Genomic DNA, 20113 nt, shown 5'->3' with positions numbered 1-20113 from the left:
TAGAGAGGCTAAGGGACATCTTCTCTCAAATAATTCAGATCTAAATTCACAGCAGATCCACCCCTCCACAAATCTGTAGTAGAATGTTCTGAGCATGGAGACCACGCGTGGAGGGGGCTTCCTTTTCCCACTACGAAATCCATGGCCCTCCCCGCTGTGATCTGATTGTATTTACCTGGTTCCACATAAACAGATCCAGGGAGATTTTCAGTCACCCCAGCTGAAACCTGTTAAGGACAGACGCACACGAGGTTCCGCGGCTCCAATCTGTTTTAATACCTTTCCACCAATGGCCTCTGCTTTCTGTCCCCATCCTCAAAGCAGGATAAGAACAAGAAAATGGAACCACCGTTAAAGTGGGCATTACACACCCTGAGGGTCTCAGCCACCAGTGTTGGCCGTTACCTTTCAAAGAGGCATTTGGTACAGGAGGCTGTGAACCCAGACTGACGGCATGTTTGACAGACAGCGTTCTCGTGGGGACCCCGGGGCTGGGAGCATGAGCCTAGAGCTCTCTGCAGTTGTCACCTGTGCTGGGAAACCTGGAGCCCTGGATCAGAGACTGCAGCAAGTCCCCCTTGACTTCGCTCTTCAGCTTTATCAGCTACCCAAAGGTGGGGGGGGGCGACGAAAAACTGCTACAACAAGACCCCTGAGAAGAAAGGCACCCATGGGAAAGTGGCCAAGGACTCCAGCGGACACTTCCTTACAGAGGACGTACAGATGGCCAGTGAGCTCATGCAAGGCTGCTCCATGTCACCGTCAATACAGGAAGCGCACGAGCAAGCCTGCCTTGCACCCATTAGGCTGGCTAATACGAAAAATAGCAAGTGACCAGACAGAAGGGGACGTGGAGAAGCCGGAAGTCCCTGCACTGTTGGTGGCACTGCGAAGAGCTACAGCTGTGCAGGAGGCCGCCCGGTGAGCCCCCCGGATCAAACAGGATGGCCGTTCCACCAGCAATTCCACTTGGCGCATGCATATCCAAGAGAAAGCAGGGTCTCGAAGAGACATTTGCAAACCCACGTTCATAATGGCATTATTCACAGTAGCCCAAAGAAAGGAGCCACCCTAGGGTCCGCCGACAGACGAATGGCTAACAAGTATGGTTCTGCGAATAACAGAATATTATTCAACCTTAAAAAAGAGGTACAGAGCTGGGGATGTGGCTCAAGTGGTAGCGCGCTCGCCTGGCATGCGTGCGGCCCGGGTTCGATCCTCAGCACCACATACCAACAAAGATGTTGTGTCCGCCGAGAACTAAAAAATAAATATTAAAAATTCTCTCTCTCTCTCTCTCTCTCTCTCTCTCTCTCTCTCTCTCCCCCCCTCTCCTCTCTCACTCTCTCTTTAAAAAAAAAAAAAAAAAAAGAGGTACACATTGATACTTGGACGAACCTGGAAGACATTCTGCTAAGTGAATAAGCCAGACACAAAGGACAAAAGCTAAATGAGTGCACTGGCATATGGTGTTTGAGTACTTAAATCCACAGAGACAGGGATCAGCGCACGGGGCGGGGGAGGGTGCAGAGTTGCCGTGTTTGCCAGATGAGGAGTTCTGGAGATCTGCACATCACACTGCTGAGTCGTGCACTCAGATGGTCAAGATGAATAAAAAGAAAAGTGAAGGGAGGGAACTCACCAGGACACCCCTTGTAGATAGGCGAGGGGACTCAGCGAGGTGCATGCCCTTTGTATGTGATGGCCTGTTGCGATGAAGATCGTACCTTGGGGCAAGACAAGGTGGGCGGTGAGGATCATAACGTGGGTCGAGATGAGGTGGGCGATGTTTGCTCAGGTTTCTGTTCCCCAGGATGGTGCTCGCTCCACCCTCCCACCTCCCACTTCCCACTGACAGCTGTTGGGCTCCTAGGTCGTGGGCACACCTGTGGCCATCCGTGCCCACTGGGCACTGTGACTCTGGGCCACAGGCTCTGTCCCATGGCTAAATCTGCCCTGGGGCTGGAACAGGATGCGAGAGGCCCCTTCAGTGGCCCTGGATAGGCCACAGGGCTCAGGCCTCCTCAGGTCCACAGGTACCATCCCATCCTGCGGCCTTGCCCTGGCACTGGGAGGAGGGGAAGGAAGGGCCGAGGCGGGAGGCCACAAGAGGGCTCGAGGTCAGCTGGGCCAGTAAAGCTGCCCCAGTCCCGGTGCTGGTCACCGGCAGGAAGGCCCAGGGAGCCACTCTGCTCCACTGAACCTCAGCATCTCTAAAGATCCCAGGTCTTTGCAGGGCTCTGTCTTCCTAAGTTCTGTCCAGATTGGTAATGCCCCAGGGACACAGAGTCAGGGGAAAATAAATCACCTCTTTGCTTCTTAGTGTCTAGCGCGACTTCGGGGTTGTGTCGTCACGTTAATTGGGGTCTGGCAGTGATGTATGCTGCGCTTCAGAGCAGCAAGAGGCAGGGAGAAATCCTGAGGAGGCTGGGACCCTGGGGATGCGGAGACCCTGGTGGAGAGGAGTTTGGCAGGGCAGACATTTAGGCCACCTGACAGGAGGGACCCCTTTTGGGCTCAGGGTTTGGGCTCAGCAGAGCAGGAAGGTGAGCAGCTGGCCTGGGAGGTGAGGTCAGCCTCTGGGGCAGCGAGAGCCACGTCGTGTCTTAATGAAGAAGAAATCAAAGTGCCTGTTAGCAATTCAGAGAACACATTTGGTTGTCCCTGCTGCAGTCCTGGCCAGGGGGCCTCTGATGGGTGATCTGTTACCCTCATCTGGGAGGAAGCTCTGAGGACCTCTTGGAGAGTGGAGACTGTGGAGGAGTCTCCAGCTCCCTGACTGGTTCAGGAAAGAGTCCTAGCGATTCACACTTGCCTTGTGAAAACCGGGGTGCACGCCAAGCTTTCCATATCTCTTCTCTATTTCTTTTGCCCAGTTACTCTCTTGCACACTAACTTGGTGGTACTTTTTTCAAAGATAAATATTCACAGGCTTTACTTTCTTTAACCAATTCTGGAGTTTGCAGAAATTAAAAAAAAAAAGAGGCTCAAAATTCAATTTCTTTGCCCACTTGGCTCAAACTGGTTTTGGGGGGGGCAACACTCTTAGCTTAAGTCAATAGCAACTGCCCCATTGTTGCTGCAGCTGCTGGGAACCTGGGGGGCTCATCCGGGAATCCTGAAACCACTCAGCAACTGAACAAGGTGTCTCTGATTGGCCCAGAAAGATGTCAGTCCAGCACCATGCGCCCAATCAAAGAGCCGGAGGGAGGGTGGTCCAACTCGCCCGCCCACCCTGGCTCCCTGTATTCCAGACTACCACCTGCTAGCTCCGTATGCTTGTCCCACCAGGTTTTCAGAATCTGTTCCCATCCACTACCTTGAATGCCACAGATCATCATTATCAATACTGTGGCGCTTCCTCCAAATGACTGACAGCTTTGTGACCTTTCCTTTTTTGCTACAAATGACTAATGCGCATACTACTCATGAAAAAGTAGGATAAGTGGCGAGAAAGGCAACATAACGATTTCAGAAAGGTCTGTGAGGCAGAACCCATTAGTGAGCTACATTTTGTTCAAAACTGAGATACTGGCAGGCAGAATAACCCGCCGTGTGCCGGAACGCATTCAGCTGTAGCGGTGACTAATAATGCAGCCGGAGATCTGTTCAAATTTTCCCCCTTTGGTGCCTATTTTCATAAGCTAGTAACTGAAGCATGAAAATTGTTTCAGGCTGAAAACTGGCGGTAAGAGCTGGGCAATCGGTGTGGGAAACAACTTTTTGTTGCTGTTGTTACTTAATTTAGTTGGGCTGTTTTGAAGTTAGGAGGAGTGCAAATGTCCACGTGGGTTTTCTCTAGCTCTGGGTTTTTGTTAAGCCTGAGAACACATTTGGGATTTTATTACACGAAGCAGTCTTTTAACCACGGCGGACAGTGGTTTGTCTTTGTACAGGTGTGCGCTTCTGTTGGGGACAGGTTGGGGTCATGGTGGGGGGGAGAGATTGAATCAGAGCCTTAGAAATGAGGTTACATCATCCTGGGCACTGACCCTTGGACTGGAAACTCTTGTCAATCAAACAGCCCCGAGCAAACAGCCACCTGAGACGGAGGGGCAGGTGGGGGTGAGGCCCAGGGCAGGGGTCCAGTGAGTTCCTAGATGAGCCCTGCAAGTAATGACGCCTCTCCTTCCTGCAGGAGTGGGGCTTGCTCAGCACTTTCTTGTACAAAACAAAGTCCATGTAAAGAGGTCTATAGGTCACAGGCCCCTCTGACTCTTTCCTCTTCTTTTATTGGGGCAGGAGGTTGGAGGGAGACAGGAAAACCCAGAGAAGAGCGGAACAAACACCTGTGGACCCACACTCCAGAAATAATAGATGTGGATATTTTATGATGGTAATTTCACTTTTATTTTTTATTTATTTATTTTTTGGTACCAGGGGTTGAATCCAGGGGCGCTTTACCACTGAGCCACATCTCCAGACCTGTTTTGTATTTTATTTAGAGACAGGGTCTCACTAAATTGCTTAAGCCCTCCCTAAAACCTCCTTAAGTATTTTTTTTTTTTTTTTTTTTTGAGGCTGGCCTTGAACTTGGGACCTCTTGCCTCAGCCTCCTGGACCACTGAGATTATAGGTGTGCACCACTGCGCCTGGTTTATTCTAACTTCTAAAAAAACAAAATGATTGAAACGTGACTGGTAAGGTTGTACCTCTCCTTAATTTCAGACAAGAAAGTGGAGAGCCGGAGGGGAAGGGGCCCCACAGACCTACAACCTCCATATCTTTCTGGAGCTCTCCAGGAGACTGGCTGGTCAGACAGCAGGCTTCATCATCTCATGACAGGTGAGAGCTGGGGCGCCGGGGCAGGTGTCTAGGGTCTGCCCAGAACTGGACTTGGGACCAAGCAGAAGACAAAATGGATCAGATGATTGCTTCATTTATAAATCTTTGATATGTCCTTTTCCCTCCAAATGGTACTGAATCTTCTGAAGATTTAAAAAAAAAGGCAAGGGATGGGCGGCTTTGCCAAGGGGGCTGGCCTGCTGGCCACCCGTGAGTCTTGGAGCTTCTCTGTGCAGCAGCGAGGCGCCATGAATCAGTTAAGCTCAGGCCCAGGTTGCATCATATCCGAGGCCACCAGGAGCCCGGCCGGGTCGGCCAGCTGGAATCTCACGGCTCACTCTGCAGACCCAGGCTGGGCTCAGGGGCTGCCAGGAGGACAGCTCCATTTGTGAACCAGCTATTGGTTAAAGAAAAAAAAAAAAAGAAAAGGAAAGAAAGAAAAAATCAGTCTTTTTGTGTTGATTGATTTTGGCTCTGGAGAGATTTTGCTGGTCCTTGCTGCAGGACTGAGTCCCCCCCACCCCCAGCAGTTCCCTGAATTGTTTCAGGAGAGCAGAAAGACAGCCTTTTCCGTTCCAAAGCAAAGCTGGGCCTGTAGCATGTGCACAGGTCCAGTCTATCCGTGGCCAAGTTCACTGCTAAGTGATCAGCACCTGGGCTGGGCCGGCCCAGTGTGGGACCCTCGCTGGCCCCCTGGCCCCACTGCACTGTAGCTTTCCTCCCCTCACAGCAAGAAGCCCAGGGAGGCGGTCGGAGGAGGAACTCGACCATTAAGACATTTAACAGAGAAAACTTGGTGTCCTGCTCTCCTGACCCGGAGCACACGGCCCTGGGTGCCCAGGTCTCCACCCGGACATGGGCCAGGTGCCTCCCCTGCCCAATATGCAAACCACACTTTGGGGTAAAGTGCCTCTTCCTAGAGAGTTCCTCTCCTCTGAGGCCCCGGGGGAGAGCTGCTAAAGATAGGCTTGCAGCTCCCAAAGAAGAAAACCGCAGACTTTGGCTTTATCAGCTAAGGCAGGATCCTTCCTGCCCCCAACCAGCCCCTTTCTGCTGGTCCAAAATGCACGTGTCCAGCACAGAGACACACCAGGTTCTGTCCAGTCCTCTGAAACTGCCCGGAGTGGAGGCTGCTGGTCCTGTGCGTCCAGCCTGGCTTGTGTTGCCAAAAGACCTGACTGCAAATCCAAAGCCAGGCGGGCAGGCCCCTGAGCACAATGGTCGGGAGCCCGTGGTCTTCCTCGTCTGGTGCTTCAACAAAACACAGGAAGGGTAGCCTGTGAGCGTGAGCCTCCCCAGGGTGCCTCTAGTGCAAGCTCCCCTGCTGGGGCAGCCTGGGGGCCGGGAAGCGGGCCTAGGAGGCTGGGCAGGAAATGTCCATGGCCATTCCTTTGGCAGGAAAAGGTCCAGCTTAGGACAGCCTTGTCATTTCGAATCACAGGAGTGCAGGGGAGTCTTATTTCCTGTCACTTTCTGTGATGCAGTTGCAGCTGCTCTTTTGTCTTGGGACCATTCCAAGGTGCAGAGGGGCACCTCATTGCTCCCTTAGTGTGAGTCTCCCTACTGGCTACTGGTGACCCCACTGGCAGCCTTCATACGCTTGTTGTCATTGGTCTTTCTTCCTTAGGAAACGTCTGTTTAAATGTTTTGCTCAGCCGGGCTCAGGGGCGCACACCTGTCATCCCAGCGGCTGGGGAGGCTGAGGCAGGAGGATCACAAGTTTGAGGCCAGCCTTATTAACTTAGCAAGACCCTGTCTCAAAATAAAAAAAACAGACAGAGCTGGGGATGCAGGTCAGTGGTAAAGCATCTCTGGGTTTAATCCCCAGCATAGATACATAGACCGATAGATGGAAAGTAAGTTAGTTTGCCCAGGACACCATAGGGCAGCTCCGAGTCACACTTCTCCTGCACTACGTGAGCCCCTCTTTATCCAGCCTTGTGAAGCTGTCCTGAAGCCACTGAGAAACATTCACACTCTGGTCTGTTGTTCTGAATGGGGTTTGCGACCCTCTGCAGCTATGTATGATGTTACACCTTATGATCCTTCATCCCTTCTGTCCTGTCATGTCTGTTCTGATATTTGTGTGCAGTCCTGAGGATGTTCAATGTAAACAAGAAAACTCAGTTCCACAGTAAAACTCAAAAGCGACAGAAATGAAAAAAAAAGTGATTTTCCCATTTTTAAATTAATTTAGTTTGGGGAACTCTTTATATATTATGGATACAAATTCTTTCTTAGATATATGATTTGCAAATATATTCTCCCCATCTTTTCTTTTCCCTTGCTTAAGTTAAAAGCCTGTCTTTTCACCTTCTAAGCAGAGTCTTTTGTTTTTAATTTTGAAGAAGCCCAATTTAAAAATATTTTCTTTTATATGTCAGGCTTTTGGCATAAGAAATCTTTGCCTAACCCTAGGTCACAATGACTTTCTCATATTTTATTTCAGAAGCTATAGTTATTTTGATCTATGATGACCTATTTTGGGTTATCTTTTGCATATGGTGTGAGACCTGGATCAAAGTTCACTTTTTTTTTCCACGTATACATCTAATCGTTCATGCAAAGTGTGTTGAAAAGACTCTATTTATCATATTGCTTTACTACGTTGTCAAAAGTCAGTTTTTGGAGTCTTGACCCTGACATTCTATTGATGTCTGTGCTTTGTTTCACTGCCCTTGTGTGTATGTGTGTGTGTGTGTGTGTCTCTGTGTGTGTGTGTCTGTGTGTGTGTGTGTCTGTGCGTGTGTCTGTGTGTGTATGTGTGTGTGTGTGTCTGTGTGTGTGTGTCTTGAGACCACAACATGCTATCACCTTTTCACGCTGTTGGCTGGGCTCCTCTGGGTGGTTCTTTCCAAGGGTCTCTCATGCATTTACAGCTGGATTGTGCCTGCCACAGAGATCATCCAGAAGGTCCACCAGGGTGAAGGCCCAAGGTGGCCCCTACCTTTCCCCATCTTGCCCCTGCACTGGACTGCCTGCAGCAGCTGGAGGGCGACTGGCCACCAACTCTCTCTCTGCAGCCTCTCTAGATGTCTCCCTTAGACTTCCCCACAGAGTGACACTTTTAGGGAAGTTGGACTTCTTAGTTGTGGCTTGTCCTAGAATGAGTCTTGCAAACATAAATGTCCCAAGAGACCCAGGCAGAAGCTGCAAAGCTTCTTATAACCCACCCTCGGCCTCCTGTCAGGTCATTTCTGTCCTGTTCTGTAAGGAAAGAAAGTCCCTAGATCAGGCCAGATTCATGGAGAGGCTATGAGATGCCGCCTCTTGATTTTAGGAGGGCCATTGGGGGCCCGGGAGAATTGTTGGTTTTCTGTGTGATATAAACTGTGCTAGTAGCAGAAGTCTCAAAATCAAGCAGTGTTCATCTTGCAGATTTGTTCATCTTTTGCAAACTTGTTTTGACCGTTCTAGGTCCTTTCCATTTCTTTATGAATTTTAGAATTAACTTGTCCATTTCTCAACAAAAGATAACTCAATTGGGACTTTTATTAGGATTGCATTGAATTTGTAGATCAATTTGGAGAGAATTTACACCTCCAATTAATGTAAGATCAAGCCAGGTAAAGTGGCACACATCTGTAGTTCCAGCTACAAGGGAGGCTGAGGCAGGAGGAGGGGCAGGTGATGGCAGGAGGCTGAGGAGGAGGATCATTGGAGCACACGTAATATAGCGAGACACCCATCTCAAAAACAACAACAACAACAAAAATTAGTTTAATATCAATTTGGTGAAAATTTATACCTTAAAAATTCTCTCTTCTTATCCACGAGCATAGTACATCTGTATCAATTCAGATTCTCTTTTCTCTTGGCCATTACGTTGTGATTGTCAGTGTATAGATCTAGTCCCTCTTACATCACATTTGCCCTAAATATTTTATACCTTGGACACTATTGTGAATGGTATGTAAAATTTTCACTTCTAATCATTCATTTCAAGTGTATAGAAACATAATTGATTTCTGTACATTGATCTTCTGTGATGTATCTAAAAAAAAAAAACTTTCCCCCCAGTGGTGGGACCTAACTCTGAGCCTCACACTTGTCAGGCAAGCCCTGTCCCCCTGAGCGACCCACCTGGACCCTCTGTATCGTCCCTAATGTCACTCTTTGGCTTCAGTAGCTTTCTGGCTCCATAGGATTTTCTACAAGACCCTTGTGTCATGGGGAATAAAGGTGGCTTTGCTTCTTCATTTTGGTTCTGGAACTCCTCTCTTGGTCTCTTGTCGGGTTGCCCTGGTAGCATTTCCAGCCCAGTGTTGCAGAGAGTTGATGAGTTTCTCGTGTTAGGAGGAAAATGTCCAATTCTTCACTTTAAGAATGACAGGAGCTCCAAGCTGTCCATCGAAGCCCTTATAGGCAAGGACATTCTCACCCATTCTTAGTGAGACTTTGTGTTAGGAATGTTTTTTTTTTAATTTTATTAATTTTTTTTACCTCTATTTTAAGACTTCCCATTAAATTACTAGTGTCATCGTTTACAAATCCGAGTGACGCTTGGAGTGTTACCTGTCTCCGTGTCCTGTTACCTTCCTGTTTATGATACGATTTCTTCAACATTTCCTCTACATCCAGTCAGCTTCCATATTAGCTGTCATTTTTCTTCACCTGTCATGCCATGGGGACAACTCAGGAGGAGGCAGACTCTCCATTGCACTTGCCAGTATTTTGGTTGACCAGGCTCCTCCTTCCTACGGATGTCCCCATGTTCCTTTTTATTGCTCCCTCTGTGTTTCGAGAACTCTCAGCCAGTCCTCTGCAGAACTCCGAGGGTGACTGCACTCTCAGTTTCCCTTCTTCTCAGAACACCTTGCTTTCCCTTCCCTTCCAGAAGGATCTTTTCGTTGAGAAGGATCTTTCGGCTGGATGTGGGGTTCTAGAAGGGCAGCCTTCTTCTCTCAGCGAAGTCCCGAAAGTCCTCTGGTCAGGTTTCTCATGAAATTTTGGTCTTTTCATCCTTACAGATAAGTTGTCATTTCTCTCTGGTTTCAAGATATTTTTGTTGGTCTTTTATTTGTTTTTAGAAGTTTGACTATGACGTGTCTTAGTGTCGATTTTCTTTCTTTCTATTTTTTGGTATGTGGATTGAACTCAGGGGCACTTAACCAACGAGCCATATCCCCAGCCCTTTTTATACTTTATTTAGAGACATGTACTTGCTAAGTTGCTCAGGGCCTCACTAGGTTTCTGAGGCTGGCTTTGAACTCACGATCCTCCTGCCTCAGCCTCCGGAGCCACTGGGATCACAGGCGTGGGCCACCGCACCAGGCTGCACCACCATGCCTCGCCCCAGCCCCTTTTATTTTTTTATTTTGAGACAGGGTTTCTCTAAGTCACTAAAGCTGGCTGTAAATCAGTGGATTTCTTGAGTTCATTATGTTTTGAGGTTTGCTCAGCCTCTTAAATCCACAGGATAATTTCTTTTATCAAATTTGGAAACATTTGAGCCATTATTTCTTTGAGCGTTTTCCATTTCTGCCCTTTTCGCTCTCCTCCCAGAACCCAGTGCCTCAGAAGTAGGCTTTTGACATAGCCCCTCAGGTCCCGGGGCTCCCTCCTCCTCCTCCTCTTCTCATTCTTCCACCTTATCTTCTCTTTGTTGTTCAGGTTGGATGTTTCCTATTGTCCTGTCGTCCTAGTCCCTGAGTGTCCTTTTGTCCCCTTTATTCTGCGGCTGAGCATCTCTATTTTATTTTTTAATTTGGTGCACTGCATTTTCAGCTCTGGAGTCTCCTCTCTCCCCAGCCTCTTTCTATTTGGTTCAAGAGTGTTGTCCTTGCTCTCTGAAGCACCTTTCTGCTGGCTGCTTTGAAATGTGTGTTACATCATTTCAAACTTTCTGTCCTTTCGGCATTAGGATTCATTGTTTTCCTTTTTGAATTTTGCATTTAGTTTTTGATCTTCTTGGTTCTTAGTGGTTTTCTACTGAAGTCTTGACATCTGGCGTATTAGGTTAAAAGACTCTGGATCTTCTTTTCGGCTTCAATTTTGATTGGCTTCCTTGGACACTGCTCTAGCAATGAGGAGTGAGGAAGGGGATGCCACTCCATCATTGCCAGGTGGGGGCACAAATCCAGGCTCCCCTTCCAGCTTCCACTGACACCCGAGGAAGGAGGCTTCTTCTCACTGCTGGGTGGTGGCTAGAGTCCAGGCTCTGCTGGTAATATTCAGACATGTTAGTGGTGTTTACAGGAGAAAGGGACAAGTAGGTGTCCTGACCTTCTGGAACAGGGAGTCCTCATCTTACTTGCTGGATACATTTTAATGTAAGTTGCTGTTATTTACCCCCAAACAGGTCAATATGTGATTATGTTTCAAAGATAGATATTGTGTACGCATTGAAATGCACTTGTCCCTCACTCCAGAAATCCCCTCATCCTCCTTCCCACTCAGTTCCTGTCTCCAGTCACCTCCTAAAGGAAAATCTCATTTTGCATTTATTTATCTACCATCTATTTATTTATTTATGTTGGGGGAGGGTACCGGGGATTGAACTCAGGGGCACTCAATCCCTGAGCCACATCCCCAGCCCTGTTTTGTATTTTACTTAGAGACAGGGTCTCACTGAGTTGCCTAGTGCCTCACTAAGTTGCTGAGGCTGGCTTTGAACTTGAAATCCTCCTGCCTCAGTCTCCCAAGCCGCTGGGATTATAGGCATGCACCACCGCATTCGGCTTTGTTTATTTATTCTGCACACCTGAGATGGGTGTTGCCTGCTCTGGAACGCTGTGTGAATGCACTCTGGTGTCTGGCTTCCTCCTTTCAGCTCAATGTTTGAGGATCCCCCTGGTCTGCATCCTGACCCCCAATGGGCTGAGCTAACCCACTGCACAGACGCAGCCCAGCTTGTCCGCCTGCTCTCCTGTCTCCGAGCACCTGAGCTGTTTTTAATTGTGGACCATTATGAATGAAGCAGAGGAGAGCCAGTGACTTTGGATCTGCTTTCTTCTCCCTGAACACAGCATTACGTGACCCTAAGGTCTGCAAACGTCGTGTCCACTCTGACCTGCTGCTTGTAGTTTTCTTGGACGAATCATTCCTTCGCCCATTTGTTGGTTCATTTGACTACTGTTCACCGGGTCCCAGAATAAAGCTGTGTGCTAGGTCCAGGAAAGAACTGGGGTGGGATGGGCTCGTGCAGCTAAGGGCCTCGGTGGCCTCCATGTGGCGGAGGAGACAGCGGGAGAGGCTCAGATTCTGGAGCTGGAACGGGGGGTCCAAATCCCGACTCTGCCTTGAGGGCTGGGCGTTGGGGACACAGTGGGAGCCTCCTTAACTTGGCTTCTCATTTTCATCCCCAGGGGTCCCAGGACTGCGAGCCCTGATCCTGAGCCCTGGCTCCCGGCCTCAGGCCCACGTGGCCTCCCTGCTCTCCCTGTGCTGCTTCCTGTTGGACGTCCGGTTCTTCCTGAAGCTTGTCTTCCCCAGGCAGCTGCCTGAGTAGCTGCGCCCTGCCTGGCTCGCCCTTCTGTGTTGTGTGTTTAATCCTCATGTGTGCGTGTGTGCGTGTGTGTGCGCACGCACGCAGTGCTGGGGATGAACCTGGGGCTCACATGTGCCAGGCAGGTGCCCTGCCCCTGAGCCACACCCCGGCCCTCTCCGTGTCTCTCTCGACACATGGTGCAGCTGAAGTTTTATTGAAGTTGCTGTTGGTTTGGGCCTCCTGCTGCATCCTGTTGAAGTGAGTCTGAGGCCCTCCTGACCTGGGGAGCCACTACATCCAGTGTCCCCCTCGGCTTCTAGTCACCCTCATGTGGGACATACATGACTTTCACATCTACGTACAAACCTCTCAAATCAAGATGAGGAAACTGAGGCTCAGAGTGGAAGACCAACTTGACCAAAGCCAGAGACTCTCTGGGGAGCCAGGGTGGGGCTCCGAGTCTCACCTCTGAGAGCTGAGGACACTGGTAGGAGCCTTGTGCCCAGTGCTGGGCCATGCATGTCACTCCCTGCAGCTGCTGAGAGGGCGACCGCACCCATCTGCTCTGTTCCCGCTTATCAGTGGCACCAAAGGACATCTCCAGGTCACCTCAGGGACATCAGTAAGGCTGGGCAGGTGGAGGATATGCTCCTGGGTATGAGTCTAGGAATCCTCCTTCCCAGGACTTCAAAGGTCTGTCAGTCCATTGGGCAGCATCTGCCATCAGCCAGGAGTCCCTCTCTGTGTTCCCCTGGCCTGCCTTCCTCCACGTCAGAGATAAGTGCGTCCTGGACACTGTCCACTGTGGGGCTGACGTGCTCCCAGCGTGTAGCGCCCAGTAGGCGCCTGTTTAACTGCTCTCTCACAAAGACCCGCGGTTGTTAGGGGGGCACTGAACCCATGTCACACCTCACGTTGCTCTTGAAATGTTTTCAAGTCACGTGGCCAGTAATTCTAGAGTATTCTAGAATGTTCTAGAACAGAGATCAACTCCTTGAACAAATTTGGGAAGTGGACCCTATTCCCAGGGATGGACTTCCCAGTGCTGGACCTCGCATCCCTGAGGCTTTCAGGGTGCTGGGCTCAGTGCTTCTGAAGAATGTTGGTTGAGAAGGGAGGAAAGCTGAACCACAGTTGCGTGACTCTGGCTCCTTTTGCCAAACGTTGGCAACTGAGCACTTTCTGCAGGCAAATCCCTGTCTCTCTGTCTCTTGGCGTATTCTTCAACTGGCTTTAAAAACCCTTCTGACATACATGTCTTGCCCCTAGCCTACATGCCTTCCTCCCCGGGCACTTCTCCCAGGTCCAGGCCTCTCCCAGGGACGTCCCTGAGTCTGTGTGCCCTTCGCCTCTTTTGGGCCCCCCCAGTCTTAAAGTCGGAGATCACCAGTGACCACCGCAGCTGCCACTTTGATTTTTCTAGGTATCTTCTCTTCTCAGGTCCCTTACGGAGACTGTTCAGGATTATTCACTATTGTATGAGAAGAATGTTGGGGTTCCCCCACATCTCCTATTCACATGGGGTCTCTAAGCATTGAGGCCCCTGGCCAGTTCTCAGGTTAACGCCGAGCAGCCTGGGATCTCTGTGCCTGCTGCTTCACACCAGCTGGGCGTGGACAGGGTGCCTCCTGAGAGGTTCTGCAGATTGAGGGAGACTCCAGAGTGTGACCTGGGCTCCTTACGCGGGGCCCAGTTCCAAAGCTGGGACACTTGCTTTCCCCCGGGGGCCGAGCACGGTGAGCCATGCTGCTGACGCTAACCAGGGACCTCCTGCTCTGTAGCTGAGGGGCAGCTCACATCCAGCAAGACAGACCACCACATTCAGGAGGGACCCCCTGAGCCTTGGCACAGGTCTGCTGAACTCCTGCACGTTCTCCGCCAGCTTGGTTCTGAGAGCAGGTAATTAACTGGCCCTGCCTTTACCCTTTGATCTCATCCTGCCTCCCAGGTGGACCACCCAGACCTGGCAACCTGACGGTTTGGATTTGAAGTGTCCCCTGAAGAGCTTGGTCACAGGTGGACTATCGGAGGATGAGGTCTGTAACCCCGTCACTGGGTTTCTCCATTTGATGGCTTAATAATCTGAATGGACAACTGAGTGGTACCGTTAGGTGGGTGGTGCACGGCTGGAGGAAGGAGGTCATCGGGGGTGTGGCCTTGGGCTGTACCTCGTCCCTGGCTCCTCACACAGGCTGCTTCTCCATCTCTCTGCTGCCTGGCTGCCATGAGCTGACGGCTCTCCCTCGCCATGATGTTCTGCCTTATCAGGGCCCCAGAGCAGTGGACTTGGAGCAGTGGAGTTAGACGGAACTTCTGAAACCATAAGCCCAAATAAACCTTTCTTCCTCTAAATGGTTCTCGTCGGGTTCCTTGTTCAGAGCAACACAAAGCTGACTAACACAGGGATGACCTTGAAGTCACCCCTCAACTCTGCCAGGCTGCCCTGCTGGATTGGATTTTGTGCTGGCTCGATGTTTCTCTGAAATCAAGTCCTGGTCTGGTCTGGTGGCCCACTGTGGTTGTGGGTGACACTCTCCTGTTATCTACAGTGCTCTGGGCATCAAGTTCCCAGCACCCTGGGGCCTTTCCTTCCCCATACGCTGTCCTGTTTCAGTCCTGCCCTTCCTACTGGGGAAGACTTCACGGGTCGGCAAATCTCAGTGCTTTGCCCCTGCACAGAACTGAAGGTGTCCACAGTGCTGTCCACGATGTCCCCTCCCCTGCCTCAGAGCCGTCCTGAGTGTGCTGGGTGAGTGCTTGGGAAGGAGCCACCATAGCTGTTGATTTGCCACAGGGACCCTTGACATGGAGGGCTGCTGTCCCGGGCTGTACCTGGTTCTCCAGCTAGGGATTCACTTCCCTGGGGTCTCAGAACCCCGCCTTGGCTTCAGACATTGCCCTCTGAGCTTGAGTCACCAAGAGAGTCTCCTTTGCTTGCAAGAACCCTTGCTGGTGCAACCATCCCGACACGTACAACGGGGCGCACTCGCAATAAGGGGAAAGCTTGGGGGGCCCTTAGCTGGTATCCTGGTGCTGTGCTTCATCTTTCCCAACCTCTGGACTCTCTGGGCTTTGAAGTGTGCCCTTCTGCGGTGCTGGCCAGTACATCCTGCTTCCTCAGGACCCTGCTGTCCTGGGGTGAATCTGGGCTGGACTCCAGCAAATGAAATCCCCACTCTGACATCATCCACATGCCCAGATGTTCCCCGTGGACTTCCTTTCTCTTTTCCAAAGTCAGACTCTGAGTGAAAGAAGGGAAGAAAACACCACCTGTAGCACCAGTTCCTTCCATTTCTTCCCTGAACTTCAAAGTCAAGAGAAACTCACTGGGTTGGGACTCAAGGGCTCCGGAGCACAGAGCTGGAGTCGGCCTTCCAGACTGGCCCTGGGTCTTGCTCTCTGCACCTGTGGTTGAGGCTGACTGGGCTCTCACCTCTGGGCTCAGGAAGAAAGTGCTGTAGTGATCACCACTGTCTGCGTGGACGTGGGGTGGGAGAGTGACCGCTGGGGGCTGAGCTTCCTGCTCCACCCCCAACCTGCTCTGTGCCCTACACAGTAGGAGACGGAGTCCCACCAACTTCAAGCTGTCCGCAGCCCTGCAGGACGTCAGGGCAGATTTGAGGCTCAAGGGCAGCTTGTCAGGCCTTTCCTGTCCACGGCCACCCTGTGTCTTTTGTGCTCAAATGTGGTCACGTGAGGTCGAGCAAGCTGACTGTGGGCTGACTGTGCGCCCACCTGGGTCCCTGACAGGGGTTCCCCACTCACTCATTTCTGCACACTGCAGAGTGTGGAAAGCGTCCCATGGTGCCCTGGGGTGGGCTCATGGTCCTGGAGCACTGCCCGAATCACAGACCTGCTGCCCTACTGCGAGAGGGCAGTGGAGGCCCCAACAGGCAGTCCTGGGCGGTGCGGGCCACCAAGCCTTGGAGCTCGCCCTCAGTTGGGGCTCTGTGTCAGGCAACAGCTGGACAAAGCTCAGAAATTGCTGTCTGCAGGGGAACCTAGCCATTTCACCCAAAGGGGGAGGAAATGCAAAGCCAGGTGAGCTCCCCCACTGGCCAAAAGCCACTGCATCCAGGTGAGAGTCCTGTCCAGCCCAGAGCGGGGTGACTCCTTGAGTGGCCCCGGGGGGTGGGCTTGAGTGTCTTCTTCCCTTGGTTCTAAAGCCCACCCTGTTGGACCCTGAAGGTCAGGCAGAGCCGTGCAGAAGCTGAGGTGCACACACTGAGTCACAGGTTCACAGTGGGTGAGAGCCAGCTCCAGACTCCAAGGCCCTGGGGACTCCTGCGTGGGGCTCTGGGGGAGGGAGTTGACAGGGGACAGCCCTTCTCAGGACAGCCTTCCCAAAGGCCTGCATCCTGTTTTATTAAAAGCTTGTTGCTGGCAGGAGAGGGCTGCCTGCTGAGTGGGCAGCCGTCCAAGATCCCTGTGGGCAATTCCAGGCCTGGCTGGGAGTGACATCAACAGGGAGGGCAGGCCTGGGTTTAGCTGATGCTGCAGGACTGGGCCTTTCTTTTTCTTTCTCTTAACCTTTCTCTTGTTTGGTCCCACAGTGTCCACTTCGGGCGTGCAGGCAGGGCAGGGGCCTCTGCACCGGGAGCTGGAGTTCACCGGGCAGGACCTTGGCCCCCTGCCCCTGCCCCCAACCCGCCCCCACTGTAGACAGACAGGGAGGCCAGACGGTGGCCCCAGGGTGTTTACAGGGTCTGGTGGAGGAGAGCAGGGACATCGGCTGGGTTGTTTATCTTCTGAGTTTCGAAACCACCCAATCCATGCATTTCCCAGGAAGCCTCCATTTGTAGATTTCCAAAAATAAAAGAAGTAAAAGGATAACCACTTCACAGGAAGCCGGAGGAAGGTGGTTTCTTTGTTCGGCCCTTTGTTCCTTTATTATTTTTTAACTCGAGGTTTGTTGAAGGCAGGCAGAGGTAGTACTTTTTCTGTATTTTTATGACATTCTGCCGTTTTGCTCTATTGCCTTATCAGCTAAGAGGGCAAATGATATTTGAAGAGGCTGATAGGATTTGTCCCCGGCTCCGCTCCTGTCCTGTCTGTCTGGGGAACTGGGGTTTTGTGTAAACTTTTATAATCACATTTTCTGCTGAGGTTGTACATGACACTGAGAGCCTTCCCATCATGCTGCAAATTGAAGTCACTCGAACTGCTTCCAGTTTTACAAAAAATAAAAATTTAAAAATTAAAAAAAAATATGTATGCCTTAACAGATTTCTTAAAAAAAAATTTTTAAAAATAAAAAAAAAACAGTTTTGATATACTGTTTGGTTAGTTGTACTTGATAGATTTGGTTATTTAATGAACTTAGAGCAAACAGCCCCATATCAAATAGAGAATGTTAATATATTGGCTTCTTTTTAACCCTACACTCGACAAGCTTTTCGATTACAGCCAGAAAATGCTACGTTTTTAAGCAATTTTGAAAAAATAAAAGATGCAGTTCAGATAAAGAGATTTCTGGAAGAAAAGAAAGACAATATAAAGTGTACCTGAATATAACACGTTTATGTGTCACTTCATATTTGAACATTCAGTTCATGTCAAGGACAAAATGTTTTAAAAGTCGGGGATTTAAAAGTTGGTAATGTCTGCCACGTTATCTGAATCATGATGTATGCCTAAAATCAGGTAAATGCAGCTTCTGCTGTATATATAAGTATTTTACACATGTCATTTCTCTCTCTCTCTCTCTCTCTCTTTTGTTGTTATTTTATTCACTTATTTATATGCGGTTCTGAGAATCGAACCCAGTGCCTTACACATGCTCTGAACGTTGAAGTCTTCAAAACATAAGAAGAGGTCACATGGGGCACAAAATCGTGGCACAAACATGTCAAATCCAGTCTACTTTTTCTAAACTGTATCTTTAAAAGAGTCTCAACATATTGGACTTTTTTTTTTTTTTTTTTTTGGTCCACTCTCTGGCTGCTAAAGAGAAAGCAGAAGATTATCTTAATAATAAATAGACAGAAGAAGCAGTTTATAATCTTTTGTTTGTTTTTAAAGCGGGGTAGAGCGCTCTCAGTAGATGCAGTGTGCTCTGCTCGGTGTGTCTTTGCTGGTTAATTGAAAACATCAAGTGCAAATCTTTAATACAGCACTTTCCCCGGGAGCCACGGCTGGAGCCCTGTCTGTGTTGGGCAGGGTCCAGGACAGAATCAAGGAGAACACGGATAGGAGAGTCTGCATCACTGCAGACAAACACTGGTGATTCAGAGAGCTCCAGTTCTGCCCTGGCTGCCTCTCTCTAGATGAGCAGCAGCAGCCCTGTTCCTGGTCCACACCAGGGCCACCTTGTCACCCCCTCCGAGCAGTGAAGCCCCGTCTACCTGGACTCCACCCTGTGGCCCCAGGCCCAGCTGCTTCCTCCAGCAGTTTCCCGACAGAAACACTGCTAAGAAAACAATAGAAAGTGACATGCTTAAAAAAAATCATAATGGAATCAAAACAGAACTGAAAAAAAACACCGTCACCCACAGGAAGGCAAGAAAAGAGAAATGGAATGAGAAATAAAAGGAACCAACAAAACCCCCAATATTACATTGTCCGAGTTGGCCCTGATAGCGTGATCAGCATTTAAAGGTAAGCGTTTTAAATACCCTCAGTTGAAACGCAGAGATTGGCAGAGTGGATTAGAAGCCTGTTTCCAAGAAACTCCCGTCAACTTCAATGACGTAAGTAGAGAGCAAAAGAATGAAGAAGGGCCTCGTGTCAACCGTGCTCAGAAGGAAGTGTGAGTGGCCAGGTTAGCATCAGGAAACAGAGACGGCAGGTCCAGCTGCTGGGGCAGAGGGAAGGCCCAGTGACAAGGAGAATCCGGCAGGACCACTGCCTGGGGAACCCGACGGGAGAGCTTCTCAGACACTCGCGACCCAGACCCCAAGGCAAAGCTGGACGGAGAAGCCCACCATTCCCATCTCCTTCCACGGCCTTCAGGACGGTCAGCCTTGCAGAGGGAAAATTCGCAAGAACACGAGGAACTCGGAGGCTCTCTCAACCAACAGGATCTGACTGACATCCCTGGCATCTCGCTCAACAGCTCCGAATGCCCAGTTTTCTAAAGGGCCCGTGAAACGTCCACCACTGTGCGACACACGTCAGCTCACAACATTCTGACCAACTTGAAGGACGTGAAGTCACGCGGGGTGTGTTATCTGACCATAATGGAGTCAAACTAGAAATCAAAGCAGAATCGGTAGAGAGATGGCCAAACACTTGGAAACTCAACAGCAAACTTCTAAGACATTCGTGGGTCAACGTGGCAGCAGAGAAGGAAATTTTAAAATTCCATGGAAGTGAGCAAAAATGAAAATACAATACGTTAACGTGTGAGATGCAGCTAAATCGGCACCGAGAGGGAAATTTTATGTAATCAGTTAATTCCCTTAGATCAGAGGAAAGATTTCCAATCACTAATATAGGTGCTACCTTCTAGGAAAGAATAATAATAATAAAAAACAATAAAAAAAAAAATTGGAGCAGGCACCATGGCCCACGCCTGTAATCCCAGCAGCTCGGGAGGCTGAGGCAGGAGGATCACGAGTTCAAAGCCAGCCTCAGCAAAAAATGGGAGGCACTCAGCAATTCAGTGAGATCCTGTCTCTAAAAAAAATACAAAATAGGGCTGGGGATGTGGCTTGATGGTTGGGTGCCCCAGAGTTCAATCCCTGGTACCAAAAAAAAAAAAAAAAAAAAAGAGCAAAATAAACTCAAAGCGAGCAGGAAAGGAAAGAAACTATGAAAGGCAGAAATCAGTGAACTTGATCTGGTACTGCACAGTGGAGTGACTGCAGATGGCACTTCAGTACTGTGTTGCAGCTTGGATCTGGGGCATCCCACAGAGGCCTGTGTTCAAGGCTGAGTTTCCAGGGTGGTACTGCCAGA

General features: G+C 50.0%; 1 long non-coding RNA gene across 1 annotated transcript; it reads left to right on the top strand.

Annotated features, from left to right (window-relative positions):
• Positions 1-4230: 4230 nt before the first annotated feature.
• Positions 4231-14218, top strand: LOC308632499. Its single transcript, XR_014018542.1, has 3 exons — positions 4231-4336; positions 4669-4785; positions 12093-14218. It is a non-coding gene; the product is annotated as an uncharacterized lncRNA (long non-coding RNA).
• The last annotated feature ends 5895 nt before the right edge of the window (positions 14219-20113 follow it).

Source organism: Spermophilus citellus (genome assembly GCF_964194105.1).
Source record: "Spermophilus citellus genome assembly, chromosome: 13".
NCBI classification, from domain to species: Eukaryota; Metazoa; Chordata; class Mammalia; order Rodentia; family Sciuridae; genus Spermophilus; species Spermophilus citellus.
This window is presented reverse-complemented; position numbering and strand designations above follow the sequence as displayed.